Genomic DNA, 8,134 nt, shown 5'->3' with positions numbered 1-8,134 from the left:
TAGTTATAAGTTAGCGATAAGAATGGTCACTGCGGGCTGAGCCCGCAGCCCATCCAGCCCAGGAGCTGGTCTCCAGAATCGGTGCCCAGGGATGTCTTGAAATGGCCATCCTCTTTAGAGGAATTACGGATTCCTCCCTTGAGGCCCACTGGTTGAAATATTAGCATTTGTACCGCAGGAAATTGTCTAAGACAATCCCGCCGGCCTCCAGCTCTCTCTAGCCGAGTTCCATTAGTGGAGACAAATCACCAGGTGTCCCCTCTCCCTGAACTCCAGGTTTGAGCTGAGCCAACTACAGAGGTTCTGGCAAGGATCTGAGGCTCCCAGGGTGTAGATCTTCCAGAGTCGGGGAAGACTCCAGAGAGGAGGCCGCTGGGCAGACAGAGGAGAGACGGCCAGCGGCAGCCTCAGAAAGGCCCTGGTGGAGGGGAACCAAGGCACCACACGAAATGGGCTCAAGGTGCTGACATTAGTGAGCTCAAGACTGGCAAGGAACCCGAGGCCTTCCACAGCACAAACCTGCATTCTCATCATTCTGAGGCCTGCGAGGAGATCGGTGACCAGGGTGATGGTGTCTCCTGCTGTCATCTTCTGAGGCCTCTCTCCGTAGCTTCAAGGTGGTTCCCTTCACCGTGTGCCTCACGTGGTCATCCTTGGAAGGAGAGCATCCACTGTCCCTTCTCCTTTCTGTAAGGACATTCACCAGATTGGGTCAAGGATCCACATCTATGCCCTTATTAACCTTGACCTACAACCCCATCAATCTTGACTTCCTCACAGAACCCAATTCCAAATACAGGGCCCAGAGAAGATGAAGTCTTCTAAATACAAATTTTAGGAAGTGGAAATCAACTATCCCTCGGTCGAGATTTCTCTTTTTTTAGACTGTGTACCCAGGCTGGGGACTCTAACAACTTTCTTTCCCTTCCACAGGGCCAGTCCTGTCTCACCTTTAATGTCTCCCAGAAGAAGAGAAAAGAAAGCTCAAATAAACAGGTGTGATGATTAGTCTCGATTAATTAATCATGGTTGGATCGGATTAATCCTCCTGGATTTAGAGTTGCCCTGGAGGTTAGCACTTCTGGGCGTGTCTCTGAGGGAATTTCTGTGGATAATTAGATTACGGGGATTCTGACTTAAGTGAAAGATTCACCCCTTGATGCATTAAAGAGATGGTGGCTTTATTAGGAAGTGCTTAAAAAGTTAGATAGGCTCAAGCTGGGAGTGTAGCCTCGGGGTTATATCTTCCAGTGTGGTCCCCGCTCTGCTTCCTGGCCACCGTGACGTAAACTTACTCTTGGATTCAGCCTCCTCTGTGATGAAAAAACACTTCTCAAAGCACAGGCCAGAGCAAGTCAGTCCTTCTTCCCTGCGTACATCATCAAGCGTGTTGGCTACCATGGGGCTAAGGCAGTTGTCACAACCTGAAGACTTGCAGAGCCTCATCACCCAGGATCCAGACAGCAATGCCCCTGGATGACCTGGGAATGTCTGGCCCCTGGATGCTCTGGGGAGCCAGGAAAAGCTGCCCAGCTACACAGGATCTGACTGGAAAGGGCCAGGGACTCCATATTGTCCATGGAGGCCCAGGATCCATGTCAGAAGGCTCACCAGGACCTCCCACAGACTCTACTTTTCAAGTGCAAGGAGGGACCGTGGCAGCTCAGAGTGTTTTCTATGAACCAACATCCCTAGTGCCTTCCTTCCTGCCAGTTAACACCCAAACAAGCCGAGAGTTAATGAGGGAGAAATGCCTGTGCCCTGGGCACTCCGGGGCCAGGGACTGAGCTCTCATATGAGGAGTGAAGGCAGGAGACACAGGATTAGCCGTGTCTATTGACTCAGCTCCCCCCATGAGCCTTTGATTCCATGCTTCGATTCTTCTCGCTGAGGCTTCCGACTGGGGCTCCAGCCTTTGTCTAACTCACTGGCATCTTTCTCAGGAAAAAAAAAAAAGCCAAAGATTGTCTCATGTTTGCAGATAGGCCAAGCTCCCTCCATTACAAACACAGCATTATGCCTGCATGAGATCCAACTGCAAAAGCATGGCATCGTTTTGGAGAAATGTCTAGGAACAGGAGGACGGTCACACCTATGGCCTGCAGTTCCGTCTTCCCCCAGGGCCCAGAGCCCTCTCTGCAGAAAGAGGTTGACATGGGACCCTGGATGGAGGAGACCAAGCCAGGTAGACAGATCCCCTTTCGCATTCTGCCAGGTGCACATGGGGCCATTACCTGCAAGCGTCACTCTGCCCATGTGACTCTGGTGGGCAGCTCAGGAAAAAAGGGAAGAGCCTGGAATTTGGAGGTACCTGTCGTTGGCTCCCACAGGCCCTTGGGTATACAGGGCCCAAGGAAAGACAAGCACTCGGAACCAGAAAGATGGCTCTGTACCTAAGAGCACTGGCTGCTCTCCCAGGGATCGTGCATTTGATTCCCAGCACCCATGTGGTGGCTCACAACTACCCACGATTCCAGATTCGGTAGATCTGGCGCCCTCTTCTGGCCTCCGAAGATAACAGGCATTTGGTGCACAGACCTAAGTAGGCATAAAAAAAAAAAAAAAATCATACACATGGAGTAAAACTAACCAGACAAGGAGTTGGGGATTTAGCTCAGTGGTAGAGCGCTTGCCTAGGAAGTGCAAGGCCCTGGGTTTGGTCCCCAGCTCAAAAGAAAAGAAAAGAAAAGAAAAGAAAAGAAAAGAAAAGAAAAGAAAAGAAAAGGAAAGAAAACTAACCAGACAAAAGCCAAGCACAGGCCATGAACACATCCCCTTTACTTTCCTTCCCTCTGTAAACCTAATGTCACTCCAGCCTCCGAGAGCAAGAGGAAGAGCGGAGTGCACGAATAGATCGAAAGATCTAGTGACTAAAGGGAGCACTCCTACTTCTGACCCTGACAGATGTACTCTCTAAGAGCCCAGAGGCTGGGTTCAAGCTTAGAAACCTGAGACTCCCTGGAATTCAGTACCAGACCTGTGTGGTGCCACAGGGAGCTGGTCCAGATGGCACTTGGCCACTCAGTTTGTCCTAAGAGGGACCCTGGAAAGGCCTCAGTATTCATACCTGGGATGCCCTTCGCCCTGGGTATTGTCATGTGGGTTCTAGGCCTTCCTGAGTATGTAATTAATGTCTCCTGACCTTGCAGACTTCTCTGCCTGTGGGACGTCATCGAGGACCTTCTGAGCTGGCGGTCTAAGGCTGGTCGAAGCTGCCTCGTCCGCTGTAGCCTCCAAACCGAGCCACATCTGAGAGAGTCAGGCATAGCTGACTCAATTCCCCAAGGCAAACCCTTTGGGTACAGAGTGAGATATAAACAAATTAATGAGAATAATGAAAATAACAGCCCCATGCTTTCTTGACGCGGAGACACGTGTCCTCGATTCTCGTTTTATCTTGCCTGGAATTGGGACACATTTTATAATTATGATGAATGCTGAGCACAACAGGACTTCATAGGCTGTCCCCGTACTGTTGTTAGGCCTATAGTGCCCCCTACAGTTGATGCAGACATCCTACAGCCAGGAGCTTTAAGGGTGGAAGTCAAACCCGGCATCCGGCACCCCTTGTGAGAGCCTGGCATTAGAGGAGAGGACTGGGGTGCTGGCTGTGTTCCTTCCATTCTTGCTCAAAGCCAGAAGCATCTAGGAGAGCCAGGAAAATCAAAATCAAGAGTCTGGGCCTCCACCCCCATCGTCCCTCCTGTGAGGTATGAGACTGACCTGTGCGTTTTACCAAGACACATGCTTTTCCGGATATACTTTCCCTACAGATGTGGAGAGGGGAGGGGAAGGAAGAGTAGGGGAGGGGAGGGGAGGAGAGGGGAGAAGATAAGAGGGGAAGGGATGGGAGGGGAAAGGAGAGAAGGGAGGGAGGGGAGTGGGTGGGGAGGGAAGGGAAGAGGAGAGCAGGAGGGGAGGGAAAGGGAGAGGAAGGGAGAGAAGGGGAGGGGAGAAAATAGGAGGGGAAGGGATGTGAGGGGAAAGGAGAGAAGGGAAGAAGGGAAGGGGAGAGGAGGGGAGGGGAAGGGAAAGGAGGAGAAGGGAGAGGATTGGAGAGGAGGGGAGGGTAGAGGAGGAGAGGGGAAGGGAGAGAAGGTGAGGAGAGAGGAGAAGAGGGGAGGAGGGAAAGGGATGGAAGGGCAGGGAAGAGGGGAAGGGAGGAGGGGAAGGGAGAGGAGGAAGGGAGAAAAGGGGAATAAAGTGGAGAGGAGGGGAGGGGAGGGAAGGTGCAGCTCCCATCCATCTTTCCACTCTCCCACCAGCGTCAACTTCCAGCAGCACCCTTCACTCTGACCAGTAAATATACCAGGACGTGAAGAAGTTCATTTCCTCAGGAGTAGGCCAGAGCTGCAGCTCACCCCTTCAGTCAATAACTGATTATCTTGCTTGCAAATTCAATTCACTGCCTGCAGCCTGCCTTGCTTGATGGGTCCTGACAAGTCTGATTGTTTTGGTTGAGTCTGTCAGAGGGAAAGGCCTGCTGGAGCTGGATTTACTCAGATTGGGGCTTTGTGGGCAGAAGGAGGTGGGGCGGCAGTCTGCTCCATGATTTCCAACCTCCCGGCTTGTCAGATGATGAGGTCTGCCCCTCTCATTCTGGGTCATTTTGACACTTGGCCCTCTATTGGTGCTCAGTTGGAGAGGCCTAGGAAGTGTGGCCTTGAGGGGTGTGGCCTTGAGGGGTGTGGCCTTGAGGAGGCGTGGCCTTGAGGGTGTGGCCTTGGCCTTGAGGGGTGTGGCCTTGAGTAGATAATGGCCTTCTGGAGGTGAGTCACTAACGGTAAGTTTTGAGAGTTTAGACTCCTGCCATTTCGCTGTTTGCTGCATCTGCTCCAAGATTTAAGTTCTTAGCTTCCACCTCCAACCTCTGCCTCCTGCTCTGCTACAACGGACTCTTATCCACTCAGAACCATAAAGCTAAATAACCTTCTTCTTCCTCGAGCCGCCTTAGTCATGGCGTTATATCGCATCAATGGAAAAGTAAATCACGTAGGCCCCCGTTTGCAACGGTGTCAACAATGGCTTCATCTGAATTCAGTCTTCAGTTCTAAGGCGCAGGCCATAGGCATGAGTGGCATTGGTGCCCTGGCAGGTAAGGGGGCAGGCAAGGGATTTAACATCACTTGGGCAGGCATGTGGGAGGAACGGATATGTTTGGAATGCTAGATACAGAGCACCCTGGATCGTCTTCTAAAGCCAAGGGCCAGGCGATATGAGGACAGGGCTAACTTCCTTCTCTTTGCTGTGACCCATCCATCTGCCGACCCATCTCTCATGCATCTATTCACCCATCATTACCCAACCCAGGTATGCATTTCTCTATATATCCATCCATCCACCCACCCAACCATCTATCACCATGTGTCCACCCAACCATCCCACACATTCACATTCATGTACACATTCATCTGTCTAATCAATACGTACATCCCCCCATCCACCTACCTATCTACCCATCTACCCATCTATCCATCTACTCAACCGTACATCTAGCTATACATCCAGTGACTGAACTAACCATCGATCTCACTAATCACCTATCTACCCATCTATTTACCTAAGTAACCATCTACCTAGCCACACACCCATTCACCCATCCACCCATTCACCCACCCACCCACCCATCCACCCACCCACCCATCCATGCACCCACCACCCATCCACCCACCCACCCATCCATGCACCCACCCATTCACCCACCCATTTACCCACCCATCCTTGCACCCACCCATCTACCCACCCATTCATCTACCACCCACCCATCTATCCACTCATCATTTCGTTCACTTGCTCTGAGGTCTTATACAGAGTCCCACAGATATGAACGAAAAACAATTACGTCTCCTTAAGGAATTAGACATGCATTTGTTTGTTTATCCCTAGGCATCAGCTACATGGTCCCAGATTTTGCCAAGTAAAGTTTAAGAACAGGACTTTGTTCTTACCTCTTGAATGATTTCTGATGCCTAACCAGAATTTCAGGCAGCAAAAAACATAAGGGTCCTTAGAGGAATTTCAGTGGCAGGCTTTCAAACCATGAAGCTCAAAACCCTTCCGAACTCACCGGAGGATGCCCAGAATCATCTTACAAACTTCACTGTAATCATATTTAAACCATTTCTTGGGCGACGAAAATAACACATCCACAAGGTGTTAAACGGGAAGTTTCACACACAACAGGCCAGTTCTGCTTCTCGACTGGCAGGCCACTTCGTTCTCCAGAAGAACTGGAAACAGTCTCCTCTCGCCTCCCTGTGGGTGTGGGAGAGACTGTGTACCACTGATCCAGAGGGCCCCAGGCACACTACGACAGCACTTGCAAGCTGGGCTCCACTCCTGTGTGGCCGGGGTCAGGCTCAGGTACATTGGACTCCTCTCACCACAGGGTCCCGAGTGGCGAGCTGGGATAGGTGAGTTCTGTGGGGACAGCTACGGGTGCAAAGGGGTCGCAGAGACACCTACGTGCAGAGGTTTCGGTGGCAGAGGAGGGAAATGTTCACATGGGCGTGTAGAGATGCGTCCGTGTGTGCAGGAAGCATGGGTCAGGATGCAGAAGATGTGGGGAGCACAGCCTGGGAGGCAGAATATGTGGCGGGGTTGCAGACAATGCTATCCTGCTACGGATGGTTTCAATGCTTTATAAGAACCTGAAGTGAGGCTGGCAAGATGGCGCAGCAAGGGAAGGCACTGGACGCCAAGCCAGTGACCCGAGCTCCACACACGAAGTTGTGTGTCGAACATTTAAGAGATTGTTAAGTTGGTAACTCCATCCCCAGGGCAACCAAGACCCTCCTGACAGAACCCAATAGAGAGAATGTCAGAATCAGACTACCTTGTCTTAAAATGCTGCATGTGTTACAAAGTGTCTTTGATTGGATATATGTGTCTCCGTCATTACAAACAATTAGAGCATCAGGAGAATGATTTAATCTCTTACTATTTCTTTTCTATGAAGAATTTTAAATATATATAAAAATGCAGTAGTCAGTATAAACAATGGACAGGCCATTGTTACAGATGTTTTCCCACTATTGTGATTTTAAATATACATATATATATATATGTGTGTGTGTATACATACATATATATGTATGTATGTGTGTGTATATACATATACATATATACATATATATATACATATATACACATACACATACACATACACATACACATACACATATACATATACATATACATATACGTATACATAACCAAGAAGGAATGCAGTATGGAAAAGGTGTATTTGAGAGCCAAGGCAGAAACCTAAAGCAGTTAGTCACATCACATCCATAGTCAAAGACAGAAAGCAAACATGGATTCCCCATTGCTTGTTTCTCAGCTTTGCTCAGCTAGCTTTGTCTCTCCCATGTAATTCAGGGCCGAGTCAAGGGAATGGTGCTGCCCACAATGGACTTAGCCTTTCTCTATGAAATAACAGTCAAGAAAATCCCCCACCCCATGCTTACATGCCAGCCTGGCAGGATGATCCTTTGTTGACTCTGTCTGTGATGTTTTCCATCTACTCAGATTAGTGGCCTCTTTATGTTGATATTTCTCCATCATTCCTGATAGGATTCTCTTTGCATTCTCTTTGTCCTTCATTGTTTCTGTTAGGGATCTGCCGATTTCATTGACCTCAGACGCAACTTTTTTCCTCCCTTGTTTTATTATCTCATGTTTTACTTTCTACAATATTTATTTTTTGGTTTTATTCTCATCATTTATTTCATCCTATTCTGTTTGGAGTTGGCTCAATTTTATATATGAGTGCATGGGTGTGAATGCACACACACATGCACGCACACACACACACACACACACACTCACACAAATGCAGACCAAGGTGCACGTGTGAAAGTCAGATGTAAATGTGCACATGTACAAACACACATCTGCACACACACACAAACATGCACATACATGCAAACACTCACGTATATCATATACATGCATATACACACGTGCACATACACATACACACACATGAAAGTACAGACTGTGGTGAAAGTCAGGGGGAAATTTGTACAAGTTTGTTCTCTCCTCCTACCATGTGGGTCCCTGGGATTGAACTCAGATCATTAGGCTTGGCCACAAGCACTTTTCTCACTGAGCCATCTTGCCAGCCCTTAAA

The 8,134-nt window shown here is 49.2% G+C and overlaps 1 long non-coding RNA gene across 1 annotated transcript; it reads right to left on the bottom strand.

Annotated features, from left to right (window-relative positions):
- Nucleotides 1-519: 519 nt before the first annotated feature.
- LOC102549399 (uncharacterized) lies at nucleotides 520-3,293 on the bottom strand. Its single transcript, XR_015620548.1, has 3 exons — nucleotides 3,143-3,293; nucleotides 2,394-2,538; nucleotides 520-687 (listed from the first exon to the last, which is right to left on the bottom strand). It is a non-coding gene; the product is annotated as an uncharacterized LOC102549399 (long non-coding RNA).
- Nucleotides 3,294-8,134: the final 4,841 nt, after the last annotated feature.

The sequence above is a fragment of the Rattus norvegicus genome, chromosome 5, assembly GCF_021556685.1.
Source record: "Rattus norvegicus strain SHRSP/BbbUtx chromosome 5, alternate assembly SHRSP_T2T, whole genome shotgun sequence".
NCBI lineage: Eukaryota > Metazoa > Chordata > Mammalia > Rodentia > Muridae > Rattus > Rattus norvegicus.
The sequence above is the reverse complement of the archived record's forward strand: the minus strand, read 5'-3'. Positions and strand labels throughout refer to the sequence as shown.